Below are 19,525 nucleotides of genomic sequence, written 5' to 3' on the forward strand. Positions count from 1 at the left end.
AGTGGAGGTTATACAAGGAGCGGATGTTATACAAGGAGTGGAGGCTATACATGGAGTGGAGGTTATACATGGATTGGAGGTTATACATAGTGTAGAGGTTATACAAGGAGTGGAGGTTATACAAGGAGCGGATGTTATAGAAGGAGTGGAGGCTATACATGGAGTAGAGGTTATACAAGGAGTGGAGGCTATACATGGAGTGGAGGCTATACATGGAGTGGAGGCTATACATGGAGTGGAGGTTATACATGGAGTGGAGGCTATACATGGAGTGGAGGTTATACATAGTGTAGAGGTTATACAAGGAGTGGAGGTTATACAAGGAGTGGAGGTTATACAAGGAGTGGAGGTTATACAAGGAGTGGAGGCTATACATGGAGTGGAGGTTATACATGGAGTGGAGGCTATACATGGAGTGGAGGTTATACATAGTGTAGAGGTTATACAAGGAGTGGAGGTTATACAAGGAGTGGAGGTTATACATGGAGTGGAGGTTATACATGGAGTGGAGGTTATACATGGAGTGGAGGTTATACGTGGAGTGGAGGTTATACGTGGAGTGGAGGTTATAGTAGAGGTTATACATGGAGTGTAAGTACTTTGCCTTGAGATTTATCATTGTCTGGGAGAAGAAAGGGACATCCCAGGGGACCTGATGCAGACAAAAGACATGATGGAGCCCCCGCCAGACCACTCTCCTCCACATGTTGTGTCTTCAATACAATTCCTTATCTGCGCTACTTGAACAAGAAATCAGAAAAGCTTCACTTTACAGACGGGAGGAAATCAAATCAGCCATCGGCGGCTTCTTCCTACATACTGATTTCCATCATCTCAGGAAAGAAGGCATCAGCTCCCAGGGAGGATACAGCCATTTCTGACTCTCGTCTGTAGACGACTATATGTTTTATAAGGAAAATCATGTGTATTTCTTCACCTGCGTCTTAGCCTCTTAAAGGGATCCTGTCAAGGTTAAATGCCTTTATCTTTTTTCAGTATACAAATCAGCCGGCAAGTGCAATAGAGGAGGGGCCAATTCATCTGATATGTATCCAGACTGCCACAAGTACTTGGGATTTTCTTTGCATTTAGAGGAAGGAAGAAGTCATAGTGTGTTAAAGATAGGAGAAAAGAAGCCAGGAAAGGAAATTATTTATCTTTCTGTCTTCTTTGTCTGCTCTGGGGGTCTCAATTATTCTCTGTCTTCTATGGGGTCTCCTAAATTATTATTTCCTAGCTGTGGCGGTCTCAAGTATTATTATTGCTTGCTCTGGGGTCTCTCTATTATTATCAATGTCTCCTCTAGGGTCTCCAGAATTCTTATTATCTGTTTTGGGGTCTCTCTATTATTATCATTGTCTTTTCTAGGGATTCCAGGACATTTATTATTATTTTCTGTTCTGGGGTCTCTCCATTATTATCATTGCCTCCTCCAGGGTCTCCAGGATTATTATTATTTGCTCTGGGGTTTCTCTATAATTATCTCTGTTTGCTGCAGGGTCTCCAGGATTATTATTATTTGCTCTGGGGTCTCTCTATTATTATCATTGTCTCCTCTAGGGTCTCCAGGATTATTATTATTATCTGCTCCTGGGTCTCCAGGATTATTATCTGTTCTGGGGTCTCTCTATTATTATCATTGTCTCCTCCAGGGTCTCCGGGATTATTATTATCTGTTCTGGAGTCTCCAGGATTATAATCTGTTCTGGAGTCTCTCTAGTATTATCACTGTTTGCTCTAGGGTCTCCAGGATTATTAGTATTTGCTCTGGGGTCTCTCTATTATTATCACTGTCTCCTCTAGGGTCTCCAGGATTATTATTATTTGTTCTGGGGTCTCCAGGATTATTATTATCTGCTCTGGGGTCTCCCTATTATTATCATAGTCTCCTCTAGGGTCTCCAGGATTATTATTATTTGTTCTGGGGTCTCTAAAATTATTATTATCTGCTCTGGGGTCTCCCTATTATTATCATAGTCTCCTCTAGGGTCTCCAGGATTATTATTATCTGCTCTGGGGTCACTAGTATTATTATCTGCTCTGAGTGCAGTATTTGGTTTTTGGGGTGGTGTTTATTGCTTTACTGTGGTATTTATAATGTCTGTGGTGGCATTCATCTGTTTGTAGCCACATAGATGAGTTTCTGCTCCTATTTAAGGCCCCTTACTCAGCACTACTAATGGTTTGGGAGGCAATTTGAATCCCTTAAAGGGAATGTTATTGTTGTATCAACCTCCGGCAGGTTACACAACCCCCACCCCTCGGCCTATTTTCTCATCTCTGCTCCTCAGTTCTCCCCCATTGCATGTACATAATTCGTCTCCTTTGTGTACCTGACATTTCCAAGGACATAGGTTTCCCCACATGACCTACATTGTAGAGTATATTACACGTTTCCATCTATTTCTGTATACTCTCTGCATGACAGATGTAGCAGAGCTGAGTTGTACCTATAGCTGCAGGTAAACTGACTGCATGACCATAACCTGGATAGTTGTAGCTATGAATGACAGGTTCAGCTCTGCTACATCTGTGTGGTATAGTAGTAACACAATACACAGCGCTGCCTCCAGTCCACATTTACGGAAAGACTTGTGATCCAAACATCTGCGGACAGCGCTTTATCCGCATGGCAGATCCATAGTGACAGAGAATAAGGGGAAGTAATAATGCGGACAAACACTACGGGCTCCGGGGGATCTCTGCTGTACAAACCAAGGGGGGAGATGATGTCACTGCCCCACATCACATCCCTCCGTCCCTACACGTAATGTCATTGATGTGCTCTATGGGTGAATAGAAAGAGTGAGCCCCAGAAGATGTACAATGGGAGAAAGAAACACTCCGAATAGTCCAGGAATTATAACCCGACATCATGTCACATATTCAGCCTAATAACTTACTCTAGTAACTAGATGCTGTCCTGTGACATCACTGTGTGTATTATCCCTATACTGTGACATCACTGTGTGTATTATCCCTGTACTGTGACATCACTGTGTGTATTATCCTTGTACTGTGACATCACTGTGTGTATTATCCCTGTACTGTGACATCACTGTGTGTATTATCCCCTGTACTGTGACATCACTGTGTGTATTATTCCTGTACTGTGACATCACTGTGTGTATTATCCCTGTACTGTGACAACGCTGTGTGTATTATCCCTGTACTGTAACATCACTATGTGTATTATCTCTGTACTGTGACATCACTGTGTGTATTATCCCTGTACTGTGACATCACTGGGTGTATTATCCCTGTACTGTGATAACTTGTTCATCCACATGTAGTGCCGCACTTGTCCATGTGCATTGGTATTGCAGGGCAGTGCAAGTCAATAAGGTTGAGCTGCAGTACCAGATATGACCCACAGTAAAATGTGGCGCTAATTTAGGAATAAAAGCCTCCATGGTTTATGTAATCTCATACAACCCCTTATATTTCGATTCCGTTTCATTGATTTTCAGGCTGTTTCTCAGTAAGAGTAAAACACTTTGTTAATTAAATGAATCTTGTTCCCTTGTAGATAATTAATAATCTCCCAAGCAGCTGCGGAGCACAGGAGCTCAGTAAACTTTATGACTTTAATTGACAATTTTCTTTTGTGAAATATCATACGAGAGGCCGGGGATCTCATGTGGAGCTGATTTGCTCTGCCTTGATGATCTCACCTAAAGCCAAACAAGCGGTGTCCTGGGATTTGCTGTCAATTAGTCCATTCCCAATAGAGGTGTAAGGCGACCGATACAATAAACAAGCCATGATTTACGATAACCACCACTATGGACAAACTCCTTCTCCACCATCCAAAAATGTTGATGACACCTGATCCTCTAAACCGTTGCCGACCACCAACCAACATAAACCACAGAATGCCTCAATGATCCTTAAAGATTTTACCTTAACCTCAACTTGAAGCTCCGGGATGATGGCTAAGATTTGATCTTCTGATGGGTTAGACTCTATTCACTCTTATCATGAACCTATGTCAAAGATTCCAAAAATTTTAAAGCTTCCAATACTAGTTTTCTGGTAAAATGATGGAGACCATGACGGAACCCAATGGAACATAGTTGTTTACTAACTCATTTACTAAGGGTCCGAACGCCGCACTTTCGCCGGGTTTCCTGAATATTTCCGATTTGCGCCAAATTGCCCCGTGATTTTGGCGCACGCTATTGGATTGTGGCGCATCAGTGTTGGCTTCCACGTGTCCGAAATCGGTGGGCATGGCATTCGGGAAAAACCAAGGAATTTAAAAAGCGATTTTTGTCGCAAGATCAAGCACTTACATGCACTGGGAAGAAGCAGGTGATCTCCGGCGGACCTCGGCGCAGCAGTGACACCTGCTGGATATCGGGCGCACGATCTTAGTGAATGCCGGCAGACCCGAATCCATGTCGAACAATGCGCTGCAGGATCGCGACAGAACTGGGTAGGTAAATGTGCCCCAATGTGGTCAATGAGGGTAACAGAGTTTAATGGGGCACATTTACTAAGGGTCCGTTGGACGCATTTCCGTCGGGTTCTGATTTGCGTGGCCATCGGACAACCAGACTGATTCGGACAAACCGCAAAATCTAAAATTCAAATTGTGTCGCAAGATCAGCACTCACATGCACCGGGAAGAAGAAGGTAAACTCCGGCGGACCTGAGCGTGGAAGCGACACATGCAGGATATCGGGCGCACGATCTTAGTGAATCGCGGCAGCTCCGAATATTTATTGGACATTCCGAATCGGGGATCGTGACGGGACGGGTAAGTAAATGTGCCCCAATGTGTTTTACTGGGCATGTTTGGTGTCCTTCACATAACAGATCTAGTTCTTACCTTGGGATTTCTGTTTCTAAAATGGAAGTAAAAACCAGTAGCCACAATTGTAAAATGTGAACACAACCTGAGTAATCCCTACTGTGAAGGACACAACTCTTCTCTGATCTCGGAACAGAATCCAACAAACTCTCGGTTCCTCAGTGGAACTAAGCTGAAGGATTAGCATTTTTTGTTGCATGTACTGGGAGAACTGCGGGGGGGGGGGTCCTCTGTAGAATAATCAATAAACCTACGGGCTTACATGTCCTCCATAAACCTTCCATGGTTCCATGACAGGATTATGTTCTTCTGGAAAATTTGGTAGTGTTAAAATAACTGTGTAGTAGTTGGGTGGTAATAAATGAGTGGTTGGACTTCCCTTTGATGTGATTCTTCCCCTCTCTATCCCCCCCTTGATACCGTGGGTCTTTCTTGGGAGCTAATCTCTGTTCCACCTTGAGGACCATATCACAGTTTATTTATTACTGTTGACCACTATGGAGGGAGGCTGACTGGCTCTAACCTGCATGAAGATGGAGGACTATGTTGATCTGCTATGGTGGTCCTCCCTTCCCGCTTTGCCTCTCCATCAGATTTGCAATTACAACATTTGTACCGATGACTGATTAGAGAACCACCACATAGTCATCTGATATGAACCAGCGATTAGACTTTGTCGGAAGACGTCTATCTGATCTCCCGCTTCCCCATTCATCTAGAAAGAATCGTTAATTGGCCCCTACCTACAGAAGTTTTCCTCTTGCGCGTCAGCAAAGCCCGTCCTTTGGATGTTACATTTCCTTGATACGTTGAAATGATTCTGCCGCGGATCCTGTCATTAGAAATAAATGAAAGAAACATTGAGTCAATGTAGTCAATGTCCGTACATTAACGTTGACCGATCCAGTAATGGAAGCGCAAATGTCTCAATAATGGTAATTGCTCCGACTTATGTTTATCCATAAAATGTCAGAACATTCGAGCCAATTATTACACAAGATAAAAGTTAGAGGTTAGATCTTTGTGAAGGTTGAGGCGGGTTGATTGCGTTCTCTACTATCAAAACCCATATGAGGAACATTCTGGAAAAACAGATCAAAAATCAAATATCTCTAAAACACAGGGAGTCCTCTCCTCATTATTCTTCTTTATTTACAGAATAGTTACAAACAACATCTCTGTTTCTGGAGGACCCAAAATACCCTTGAACAATGTATTGTATATTAAGTTCAATGGGCATTGTGTAATACCTGAATTACCCTCCGGAGGCAGTGTAATGAACTTAAACACTTCCAAGTTCCACAATGTATCATCTATTCACATAGCAATTTCATTGTATGTTAGACACATGTGCCAGGTATGTGCTTAATAAGTCTATAAACCCTTATAGTCTCCAAAAAATTCCCAAACTACCGCTATGGCTTTGGTTGGACAGTGAGATGTGAAACGGGAGAAAAGTCTTAAAATGTATCTCATGCCAAAACAAAGCAATTATCTTCTCTTCACATCAACAGGCCCAATATCCATGCTAAGAAAATGTAAAAGAAAATTCAGAGATTTGCTCTAGTCATATATTAGATCAGAAAATCAGAAAATTATTAAAGGGGTTGTCCACTTTTGGTAATTCTCTTTTCGTTTGGGCACATCCTAAAGATAGGACCTCCTTCTGCGAGAGCCATCAGCTGTAATCTGTGAAGGATTCCAACAGCATAGTTTCCCTGCACTGCCCCCACAGGAATAATGAGGTATTACACTGCAGCCAATTCTTTAGTTTATAATAAAATTTCTCTTACTTTTAATGGTAAAACACACACAAAATAACAAACGTAAAAGTCAAATAACAAACTCAGCTCAACTTCGTCGACAAAACCCAACCCTGTTACATCTGTATTCATTCTTAATTAGTTCTAATTCATTGGAGATTGAGAGCGACTGAGTCTTTCCATTGTGATTAAAAGCAGATGTAACAACTTCCATTGAGCAAAAAAATCCAACTGAGGTCAATGGGAGTAGCCAAAAAATTCAGCTCCCAAATGACCACGTCTTAGTGTCTACGTATGAATAAGTCAGTGTCCTGTTCACTGTGAGTTACGGCCAAGAACTTGACATAAACACTGACAAAACGCAATTCCCATAGAATAATAGGAGTTTACTAGCTCACGCACAGATGTTACATAGACGGAACATGAGGCAAAGCAGGTTCGGCCCACCACGACGACTACTGATGCTACATAACACACACAATTATACCGGGATCCGGGATATGAGGGAAATCCGGTCACTTGTGTTCCCCCCGCTCCTGACCGGCCATTGTCTCTAAAAGAATTTGCTGCCAAATTTTATTCAATATAATATTAGTACTTAAGGAACTACTATAAAGACACTTATATGTTGTGTTACTACTACATGGACAAAATGATATTGGTCTTGTCATGAACTACTATACAGACACCAGTATAATTTTACTATAGGGTACTACTACGTTGACAATACTATTTGGCACTACTACAAAGACACTAGTATATTGTCATGATGTGGTACTACCAAATGCATAAGGACTGTATGGCACTACAATAAAGATATTGGTAAAATGTCATGACGTGGTACTACCAAATACATAAGGACTATGCGGGACTTCTATAAAGACATTGTTATATTGTCATGTTGTGGTACAATCAAATACATTGCGACCGCGTGGCACTACTATACTACCACTACCTAATACATAAGAGCCATGTGGAACTACTATAAAGACACCGGTATATTGTCATGACAAAGTATAGCCAAATATATAAAGACCATGTGGCACTACTGTAAAGACACTGGTATATTGTCATAACATTGTACTAACAAATGCATAAGGATCGTGTGGCACTGCTATAAAGACACTGGTATATTGTCATGACAAAATATTGCCAAATACATCAAGACCTTGTGGCACTACTGTAAAGACACTGGTATATTGTCATGACGTGGTACTCCATAATACATTGCAACACTGTGGCATTACTAGAAAGTCACTGGTATATTGTCATGACATGGTACTACCTAATACATAAAGACCATGTGGCACTACTGTAAAGACACTGGTATATTGTCATGACGTGGTTCTACCTAATACCTACGGACTGTATGACACTACTATAAAGATATTGGTATATTGTCAAGAAGTGGTACTACCTAATACATTGCAAGACTGGGGCATTTGTAGAAAGACACTGTTATATTGTCATGACAAAGTATTGCCAAATACATAAAGACAATGTGGCACTGCTGTAAAGACACTGGTATATTGTCAAGACGTGGTACTACCTAATACATAAAGACAATCTGGCACTACTGTAAAGACACTGGTATATTGTCATGATGTGGTACTACCTAATACATTGCAACACTGTGGCACTACTGTAAAGACACTGGTATATTGTCGTGACGTGGTACTAGCTAATACATAAAGACAATGTGGCACTACTGTAAAGACACTGGTATATTGTTGTGACGTGGTACTAGCTACTACATAAGGACTGTACGCCACTACTATAAAGATATTGGTATATTGTCAAGGCGTGGTACTACCTAATACATTGCAACACTGTGGCACTACTATAAATTCATTGGTACATTGTCATGACCAAATACATAAGAACTGTGTAGACCCCAGTCCATTGACTCTCCATTAAAAAAGTTTCCGAAAATTGATTTGGTGTCTGTAAAAAAAACTTGTGAAGGTAAGTTTTGTTTTTCCGCAGACAGCAGGCGTCTCGTCAGTAATCGTGTTGATGGACACTACGTTAGACTCTTCTGACAGAACATTGATTAGGAGGCGTCATGTCGCTCCTATAACAACAGCCGTCTACTGCGCTGAACTTGTTATCTTCTCTCTACCTGTATCGGCCCAAGTATCAAGCGTCAGATAATCATTGACTGCTCTCGTCTCGAATATAAGCCTAATTGGGAAGACGATGAGTTTTATTTTTCCTTACTGGTTAAACTTACTATAAAATTAAATCGGGTGGGGGGGAAAAAACACATTAAAGTAAAGAAAATGCTGTAACATCAATGTGAGGCTGGAACGCGGCTAATGAACATACTGCCGGAGTGAAAGTGCTGATGAGGGACACGCTTTCCGAGGCGTTCAGAATCTGTTTGAAAATGGACACCCATAAAATTTATTGGCGTCATGTCAAAATCCTTCCGCTGCACAAACCGACTGCCAAAAAAAAAAAACGAGTCGTAGAACTGAGGCATATCGAAAGCAAAGCCAGGGAGAAAAAAATCCAAGCAAATGAGGTCCTGGACATACAAGGGCTTGGGCCGTCTTGGGTGGTATCTTGTTGACACCATGTTACGAATGGAAAATGTGATCTCACCTATTGCTCAGATGGATGAGTCACTGACCCCCATTTCGAAATGCCTGAAAGCGAGTAATATTAGACCCTTGATCCTCGAATGAAACTATATCACGTTATTTTGAATAAAGAAACAGCTGAGATATTCCAAATGTGACTTAGAGTAGGTCCAACCTTGCTTAATTTTTTGCACCTGCGCAACGTTACTGCCTAACCTCCTTGCTAGCTATGTATGATGTGTTAAAAATATGGTTCCAACATATTCCACATGCTGTCTACATATAAATGTTGACTTGGCCAGTTCCATTGTCGCAGTTTGAGGAGTGAAAAAGCGGCTTTAGATCCATCACCTAACCACTATTGACTACCATCGTATGGCAATGGAGCTTGTGAGCTTCTAAGCCCAAACTTTATGGTCAAAGGTGAACTTGAAACTTTGAGACCAAGATCGCTCACCAATCAGGTGATATTTTTATGATCTGTTGATTTACTATGGACCCCCTCTGGCACTATAATAATAAAATTCTATCTACAGTGGCTGGGGCACAGTGTCTATACATTATGACTAAAATCTCTTCAGTCTATGTAATTCATAGAGTTTCTGAGATTGTATGCTGCGAGAGGGGAGGGAGAGCAGCCATAAGTAGATATCCAGTTCACAGCAAAGCTTGAAAATGATACCCAGGGGGCTCCAGGCTCCATTTACACCTAAGGATCTTGGAGCCCCACAGACTTATTTGCATAAATTTAAAAGACTTTTTTGTGAAAACCAGGGGATAAAAAGCTAAGTGAAGAGCATATCCTGGCAGAGGGGGCGCACATCAGTATGTCAATGTGCTTGGTTTACAATCCTTCATCATGGTGGTAGAGGTCCTTTAAGCTTTCTATAGCAGGACAGCAGGCAGAGATCTTGATAACAGTGAGGAATAGATACAGAAAGTGTATTGGAAAATTGTATAACTTTTCATGACGTAAACAATATTAATAATTTGATGAAATTGGACAACCCCTTTAAGTTCTAACCTTAAAAGGTATAAAAACTGAAACAAAGTCTTTCTGTGTTTGCTGTGAGAGGGGAGGAGGAGCTGCCATAGGTAAAGCTTTATGGTCACGCCGGGAAAATCCTAGTCCCTCAACTACCGTATTTTCCGGACTATAAGGCGCACTTAAAAGCCTTGGATTTCCTTGGAAATCCAAAGTGCGCCTTATACTCCGGTGCGCCCTATATGAGGGCAGCGGACCATACTTACAAGGGTCCCCGCTACCGGAGACAGCAGATCTCCAGCGGGAACTGCAGACCACGCGGCACAAACAACTTCTGCCGCGTCGGTCTGCAGTTCCCGCTGGAGATCTGCTGTCTCCGGTAGCGGGGACCTTTGTAAGTATGGTCCGCTGCCCTCCTCCACCTTCCCCTCACCTTCCCCACTCACCTTCCCCGCGTCGCCGCGTCTCGTCGGGTCTCGTCTTCGGGTCGCGTCGCGTCTCTTCTCGTCGGGTCTCTGCTCCGCCCCCGGACCTCCCCCACGCCCCCGGACCCTGCGCCTTATAGTCCGATGCGCCTTATATATGGAATTAACACTTTCTAACGTTGCTCATTAGGTGGATATTTTATTTTTTGCAAAAGTTGAAATATTCACTAAACAGAGCTGCAGCAGCTGGGACAAGACGTCAGCGCACTATGACTAAAGCGTTTCGTTAAGTTCTGGATTAATTAACATAGCAGCCAGACAATACAACCTGGAAGAACTCTCAAGTTTTACACTAATAAAACTTTATAATTATGGCTTGGGGGTCACCTGTTAATAAACAGACCTGACTCCGCGCTTCGCAATTAAAAGTTGCACGTCTGTCTCCGGCTCGGCACACAGGAGGGGTACGTGTCCCAGCTGTGGCTTTCTATTTCTGGCTCCCAGATTGCACTAAGTAGGCAAGCGATTTGTGTTCTGTGAACTAGCAGCGCAATTATGCAGCGGCTGGTTATAAGGCAGGACTCCGCCGCTCTGTAATGAATGACGACAGAGCTTCTTTCTGCTCGTCTCACACTACACATCTGTCTCCAAGGCTGGAGAACACCGGGGACACAATCCGCTACTTCTGTTACTGATCACCGGCGCCATCCGCTTGGGAATTCTGTATTCAGGATTCCGGGATAAACATTGACTCTTAATATAATGCGACACATCCAGATAGCTCCTGGACTATACAGCCAGGGTATGAAATGTCCTTGAAGAGTCACACACAGGTACAAGGTGCGGAGAATAAGACACTGGATCACATTTATCAAAACCAGTGCAGTCTGTACTAAGTGCAGTTTGCCTGTGGCGTGTACAGGGGGCGCCAGATTCATCAAAACTGATGCACGGTCTTCATAAATCTGGCGCCCCCTGCAATGCTTGGGAAGTGGGTTCACATATATCAGAGATGGCGAACCTTTTAGAGACAGAGTACCCAACCTACAAACAAAACCTACTTTTATGTCGCAAATTGCCAACATGACAATTTCGGCAGTAACCTGTTGATCCCAGCTGTTTCACCAGTTTCAATCGTATTGGCGTCCTGAGGACACCAATACAATAGAAAGAAGATGGAGAAATTAGAATTATAGCTTCCATCCAGGTTCCCCTGAAGAGGAAGAATCAGGGGACCCAGACCATAAAGCATGTCAAATGGAGATTAGCCTGGAGGGAAAGGTAAAACCTCTGCTAGCTGCTAAATAGCTGCAGATTTTTGTTTACTGCAAAAGTTAGGCAAAAGTTTTATACTTTACAGCTGTATTTTAAGGTGCACCCATCTGGCAGCCAATGGAATAGTGCAGCTGCATTAATTGTTTTCAATCTGTAACACTTGACGTAGACATCCTTTTGACTTGTCGCGCCCTAGTTTCCTAAAGTGTAACCGTAAATTCAGATGATTTCCGATATTGTGTGGGGAGGGGAGTGTTGTGAACACTTTTCTAACATACTTCATTAAGAAATTCTGCTAAGTTTTAAAAAAAAAAAACAAAGTTCCCCTTAGTTACAATGTTACTTTTAATTAAAAATCAGTCTACAGGATTGAAGAGGAGCCTTTCCTCTCCTGTTGTTTACACAGCTGTAAGTGTGTGTTAACCCTTTCTGCTCTCTCCCTGGCTGTAGTATGCTATGAGCACTATATTCAAACATGAAAGTGTAGGGGTTAATCCTCCCATCTCAGGGAGATTAGATGTGAGCTCCTGCAGCCTCCATAGACACACACTACAGTCATGGCCAAAAGTTTTAAGAATGATACAAATGTTAATTTTTACAAAGTCTACTGCATCAGGTTTTATAATGGTAATTTTCATATACTCCAGAATGCTATAAAGAGGGATTAGCTTAACAGCAATTAATTGCAAAGTCAATATTTACCTAGAAAATGAACTTTTTCCCCCACAACACATTTCAACTTCATTGCAGGCCTCTGCCTTAAAAGGAGCAGCTAACATGGTTTCAGTGATTGCTCCAGTAACACAGGTGTGGGTGCTGATGAGGACAGGGCTGGAGATCAATCTGTCATGATTAAGTAAGAATCACACCATCATTGTTTCTCTTCTGTTAACCATGGTTATCTCTAAAGAAACACGTGCAGTCATCATTGATACCACAATACTCATAACTAGTCCTAGCACATAACATGGAGGTAGTAAGTGTCTCTTTTGATATGGTCATCTTGTTGTTAGTAAAAACAAAAAAAATATTTATTCCAAGTGCATTAAGCTATTTCCTCACACTGCTGTGCTCTGAATTCTGTGCACTGATCTGTTTCAAAAATCCTCTGCTTAGCTTTCAGTGACTGTTGTACTATTCAGCCAGAGGAGGTGCTATAGAGCAGCTCCATGCAGAGAGCTAAGTACACAACAGTGTGAGGAAACATTGCTGGAACATGAATCCTCATTTTCACAATCACTAATAACCTAAATAGAAGTATAATTATACATTTTGTAAAGCGCTACATAAGGATATATTCTTATACTTTTTCATGATCCTATTATCCCATTTTGTGATATGGTGGCCCCTGTTTTTTTACAGAATTTAGCAAAAATAAAAATACATAATAATCAATAAAATAAATAAATAATAATAAATAAAATAAATAATAATAAGTAAACCATAAGCAGTGATGGCGAATGTGCTGGCGGAGACGCCGAGCGCTGAGCTGCTACTGTGTAAATGGCGGAGCTGTAATTAGCAGACTAAATATAACATTGTCTCTGCAGATCGCACATGCGGTGGTAATTAATATGCAATAAATTGTAACAAACTACTACAGGTTTATTGTGGCGAACCAGTCATTGCCAAGTGCACATCAAAGCGCCGTAACTGCGTGTAATTACTGCAGCGCTCATTTACAGCGATCCGATGCGCGATATTCAGAAGAAACCTGCTGGAAGCTGCACAGGAGTCAAATCTGGTCATAGAATACGTAGAACACATAGGGATGTAGCAGAGCTGAACGTGTTGTGTAACTTTTTCACCATCACTATGAAAACTTACAATAGGTGCACTCTACAGCCCCTATAGCTTAATTTAAAAAAAGTGAATTCCCTTCATACTGTTTCACTTTGGGTGCAGTCACACTTCACGTTTAACGCATGCGTTTAAAAATGCATTGCAATAGCTGAAAAGTGATTTGCTTAATTAAACAGCTGTTAACACTTGTGTTTACAAAATGCTAATGTTAACAATTGTGTTAATGCAAGCGTTACCATTACGTTAACAAATGCATGTGTTTTAAGCAATGTTAACACATGTGTTAACAATGTGTTAATGGTTGCATTTTGTAAACACATGTGTTAACAGCTGTTTAATTAGGCAAATCACTCTTCAGCTATTGTGTTTAACGCATGCGTTAAACACGACGTGTGATCGCACCCTGTAAGCGGAGAGTCTCTTTAATTTAATTAATGCCAATTTTTATTATTATTTAAAAATTAATTTATGATGTTCCTCCTTCCCCCTGCACACACAGGATCTATCAAGAGGTCAGAATGTGCTATAGCCTGTGCAAGGATCGATGGGTACAGGTAGTATACAGATGAGGGGCGGGGATGCCCTGCTCCAGCCCACTCTGCTTTTGACCACGCCCCCTTCCTCCAACTGGATTGGCATCAGGGGCTGGGAAAATACTGGCGTAGAAGGCCTGATAAATCCCCCACATAGAACTGTATATAGTGAAAGCACATCCACGTGAATCGGAAATTTCATGATGATTTATTTCAAATTTCAAATCTGTGTCTCCATGGTTACAGACTACAAACAAACCCTGTGTAGTCTGATCCTGTACTCATACTCTCCTCCATGTGTCTCCAACTTCTTAAAAATATAGATTTGCGCTTTGTTAAAGATAGAGGACAGATGAGTTAATGATCAGACTGCAAAAGCTTATTTGTAGTCTGTAGCAAAATTTAACAGCTCATCTTTAAACATGTGTGTCTCCATGGTTACAGACTACAAACAAAGCCGGTGTTGTCTGATCATGTACTCATAGTTCCTTACATCTCTCTCCTACACACATGTAAATGCGATGTTGGTTCTAACAAATAGAGAGGATGGATGAGTTTATGATCAGACTACAAAAGTTTCTTTGTAGTCTGTTGCCATGGATGCGCTGGAGACAAAAGGGATCTAGTTTCCAATTGAATAAACAGAACTGGCATAATATTTAAATATTCCTGCTGTACTGATTATGTGTCTGTTTCAGACAATATTAACCAAAAAAGTCAAAATAATCTTATGCTTTCTACATGCAGCTCATTTTCAGACCTATCCCATGTCGCCATGGTGACAGACTACAAACAAATTTGTGTAGTCTGATCCTGTACTCATGTCCTTCCGTGTCTCTCCTACAAATATTTGATTCAAAGAGAATGGAAGAGTTTATGATCTGACTACCGAGGCTTTGTTTGTAGTCAGGAACCATAGAGATCTATAAATCGTTACGAGAGCTGTGTACACAAAACGGTAAACGTTTAAACAGAGTTATTGATTGAAATTTTTCATATTAAGTAGTGTACATGATAGCATTAAAATATTACTAAAGTATACACCCCCCCCCCACTCCATATCGTCAAATCCCAAGACTGGTTACAGCTCCATGTATTATATTAGCACTGAATCACTTATTAAATCTGATTTTTTTGCTGTGGGATTGTGAGTTTCCAGAGTGTGATTGCACGTTGTCTTCCAGGGAATTGCATTGCACTTTGGTCATCAACTTAATAAAATCATGTTAGGGAAATATTTGCCGACACATGAAAATTGCAGCTCCGCCTGTGATTAAATTGTTCTTCATATTATTTTCTTTACTTGCCCCCTTCCTCCCCCCCCACCGCTGCTCTCCCACCCTTCAGTAAGCAGCATGTCAACACGAGTCAGCCTCAGCGCACAATCCCCCATTGTTTGACCAGTTCACGATGACAGGGGCTTGTTCATTAAGGCTGTCAGCGCACATTATAAACTGCTTTGTGATGATTGCCAATTAAATAACATGCAAATGAACCTTGAAGAATTCGTTATGGACAAAGGCCGATGTAGCAGTCGGGAAAATGTTAATATTATATTGTATATATTACAGCTCTGTTATCAATTACTTGAAAAGGGCAGGGCTTATTAGGGGTGTGGCAGTGACAAAAGTGGGTGTGTTCTAAACTGTGACACTGTGCTGCAGAAAAGGAACTCAAATTTGTATCTATCTATCTATGTATCTCATATCTATCTTCTATCTATCTATAGACCTACATATCCTTCTATGGGCCACATGTATCATTCCTTTTTTTCTGCTATTTTTGCGCCTTTTCATACTGGCGCACTGTTTTTGCGCCATTTTGCCATTAAAAGCCAAACTAGCTGCGCAGCTAAAATAACCACCTTACCCTCATCTATCTTACCAATCCAGATGTTTTGCTGCGCCTAATGATATTCATCACTTGCAACTTTTTCATTTAGGCGTAAAAACACTCCAGCCCGAAGGTGCCATAAGCTGAGAAGTGACACTGAGCCCCTTTGCAGAACAGCTCATTTCTAGCAGCAAAGCTCAGCCAGACACCAGAACATATAATACAGACATGAGATACTCTGCAGACACTGGTACAGATAATACAGACATTACATACACTGCAGACACTAGAAGATATAATACAGACAGTACATACACTGCAGACACTAGTACAGATAATACAGACATTATGCACACTGCAGACACTAGAACAGACATTACATACACTGCAAACACTAGTACAGATAATACAGACATTAGATACACTGCAGACACTAGTACAGACATTACAAACACTGCAAACACTAGTACAGATAATACACACACTACATACACTGCAGACACTAGTACAGATAATACAGACATTGCATACACTGCAGACACTAGTACAGATAATACAGACATTACATACACTGCAGACACTAGTACAGATAATACAGACATTACATACACTGCAGGCACTAGTACAGATAATACACACACTACATACACTGCAGACACTAGTACAGACATTACAAACACTGCAAACACTAGTACAGATAATACACACACTACATACACTGCAGACACTAGTACAGATAATACAGACATTACATACACTGCAGACACTAGTACAGATAATACAGACATTACATACACTGCAGACACTAGTACAGATAATACAGACATTACATACACTGCAGGCACTAGTACAGATAATACAGACACTACATACACTGCAGGCACTAGTACAGATAATACAGACACTACATACACTGCAGACACTAGTACAGATAATACACACACTACATACACTGCAGACACTAGTACAGATAATACAGACATTACATACACTGCAGACAGGAGCTGCAGACTCTATTTACAGTTCATCACCTTCTATTTACAAAACATTCTGCAGAATCCTGAGCTCAAAGCAAAAGAGAAGAGAACTTTGCACAATGTTCCAGATACTACAGACAGGTGTCCCCCATGTAATTCTGCACAGTATCACCAGTGTGTCTGAGGGGGATACTGTGCAGAATTACAGGGAAGCAGCAGGAGACCAGCACTGGGGGATCCCCTCCAGGAGAAGCCCCTGCTGAGGAGGTCACTGGGTGCAGGGTGTCACACACCTGGGTGCTGCTGTGAGTGTTATTCTCATTCTGGGATGTGGGAGAAGCAAAGAGGAGCTTGTAACAGGATCACATGTAAGTGCCCGAATCTAACATTGCGCCTAAACTGCGCCAAAATTGCGCCAAAACTGTGTTAAATTAAAGTGATTAATAAGAGGCAGGAAATTACCTTATCACAGATGGTTGTAGCTTGTGATAATTCTGGCGCAACAGTGCGCCAGAATTTAGGCGCAACTACTACACTTAGGCGCACAAAAGTGATAAATGTGGCCCTATATTCTATCTATTTATGTATCTACAATATCTATCTATATTCTATCTATCTATATTAGGCATCATTTGTCTCCTATTCTCGATAAGGCATAGTTAAATGGATAGTATATACATATTATATACAGTCTAATAACAAATCTTGAATCAGTATGCAAAAAGCTCCTAAACGCCATCTAGTGGTGTAAAAAGAAACGAAAAATAACATTAAATAAACTGTTGTCTATGCAGAGGATTCTGAGCTCTATTGTAGTGAAGCTCCAATTCTAAAAAGAAGAGCCGAGAAATCAATAAGTGCTGAATTTTATATCTAAAAACCATAAGCTCTTAAAAATGGGGAATCACTTAAAGTAAACCAGACCTTTGCCCTTTAATTACCTCCTGACTACAGTTTAATTTCACTAATAAATTCTGTGGCTCTGGTGTCCGGGGAGAGGACAGTGATGTAGTGGGGTTCAGCCAGGCATTGAATTGAATTTTTGTGTATGGGATGACACGCCGGCCCTCATCTCCTTCACCCCATAGTATATACATACATCATAAATCACCTATGGTATAAAGCGCTGATTCCAGGATGGAGGCCGCGCCACATGTTTGTTTCGTTAAAGACACCTCCTCGTTATTCATTTGTGCTAAATGAGCAATGACGAGAAAATGAAATAAAATAGACAATTAATGACACGTAGCTGGGATCCATTAATGTAACGGAACAAGCTGTAAATGAGATGTTCTCTCTATTCCAGCCCCAACACTACAAACTAACACTACAGCTAATTTCTCATCACCCCCACAATCTCTCAGAGTAAATGCCAAAAACGTGTATAAATTAGTACAAAAAAAATCACGAAAAGACGAGTTAATCTATCCAAATCTAAGGGAAATATCGATAATATGGTTAATGTCGTAAAAATTTCAACTTTCGGACAAAAGTCATTCCTTTTGACCTTTACCTAACACATGAATGCTCAGCCGGGCTGGGAATGCATGTATGTTAAGACAGAGTAAGGTGTACAGAACTAAAGTTCGGCTGAACCCAAATTCTAAAGTTCACTTTAGGTACCAATTGGAGACCCCAACCGATAACATTAATAGTGACAGGATGGATTGTGGGTATTAACTGTTTAAACTGTTAACTTCTAACAAAGTTCAGGGTCAGGCGACCGGAACCTGAAAAGTTCTGTACAAGCTTTGAACTTTGCAGTTTGGGTCCACTCAAAACTAGTCATGAAAAATCCAACATGATCCCCAAATCAATAGCTGGATGTTGGAACACCACCCAATGCTGGAGTCTCCAAATTCTGCAGGGGTGGGTTGGGGTAATTCTACAATATTCATCGGACACAGAGATACTGAGAGGTCATGGTGGGTCAAGGAGACATAAGCAATAAGGAACCAAAAGATCTCTTTGGCCATGTAGGTTAACACACTTCATAAAAGGGAGGTCCCTATTCAGAACACCCCCTCGATGTACTGATACAACATGTCAAATATTGGGTTTACTGAAAACGGGGCATTCCGGAGATCCATGGTGTTAACCGATTTAAGTCTGCTGATAGACCTTCCCTGTCCCATAGACCTTCCCTGTATGTTTGCCGATCATTCCATGGCAGCTCCATGAGTCACTCAGTTAGGGCCGTCCTTGTATGGCTTTGTATGGGGTAGTCGGGGCATAGGAAAGCCCACACAAAAGATGCAAAGGATTTCAGAGAGGTAAATGTGATTTGAGTGGGGCTGGATTATAGGGTCATTATAATACATTACATTTTTGATCAGGTCTGTGGTCCGTAAATGGAAAAAAAAATGGGGATTTGGACAACCCCTTTAAGGGATGCTATTTGGGGGAAGTTAAGCTGTGACTTAGGGTGGAGATACAACGAGGTGCAGCAGGACACAGAAAAAACTTGAAATAAAAGATGCAGATTAAAACACCACAAACAATGTCAACAATGTATGTGCTCACCAGATGG

The 19,525-nt window shown here is 41.3% G+C and overlaps 1 protein-coding gene across 4 annotated transcripts in view; it reads right to left on the reverse strand.

Annotated features, from left to right (window-relative positions):
• Positions 1 to 19,525, reverse strand: part of KLHL29 (kelch like family member 29) — a 613,218-nt gene that overhangs the window by 431,186 nt on the left and 162,507 nt on the right. For 2 of the 4 annotated variants that reach the window (XM_072143638.1, XM_072143639.1), the window contains exon 3: positions 5,560 to 5,648. The exons of 1 other annotated variant lie outside the window; for it this stretch is intronic. The gene's annotated coding sequence lies outside the window, so the exon portion shown is untranslated. The remainder of the gene's footprint in view (positions 1 to 5,559; positions 5,649 to 19,525) is intronic. One more of the 4 variants, XM_072143640.1, reaches the window with a different exon arrangement.

This window comes from Engystomops pustulosus, chromosome 3 (genome assembly GCF_040894005.1).
Source record: "Engystomops pustulosus chromosome 3, aEngPut4.maternal, whole genome shotgun sequence".
In the NCBI taxonomy this organism is placed as follows: Eukaryota; Metazoa; Chordata; class Amphibia; order Anura; family Leptodactylidae; genus Engystomops; species Engystomops pustulosus.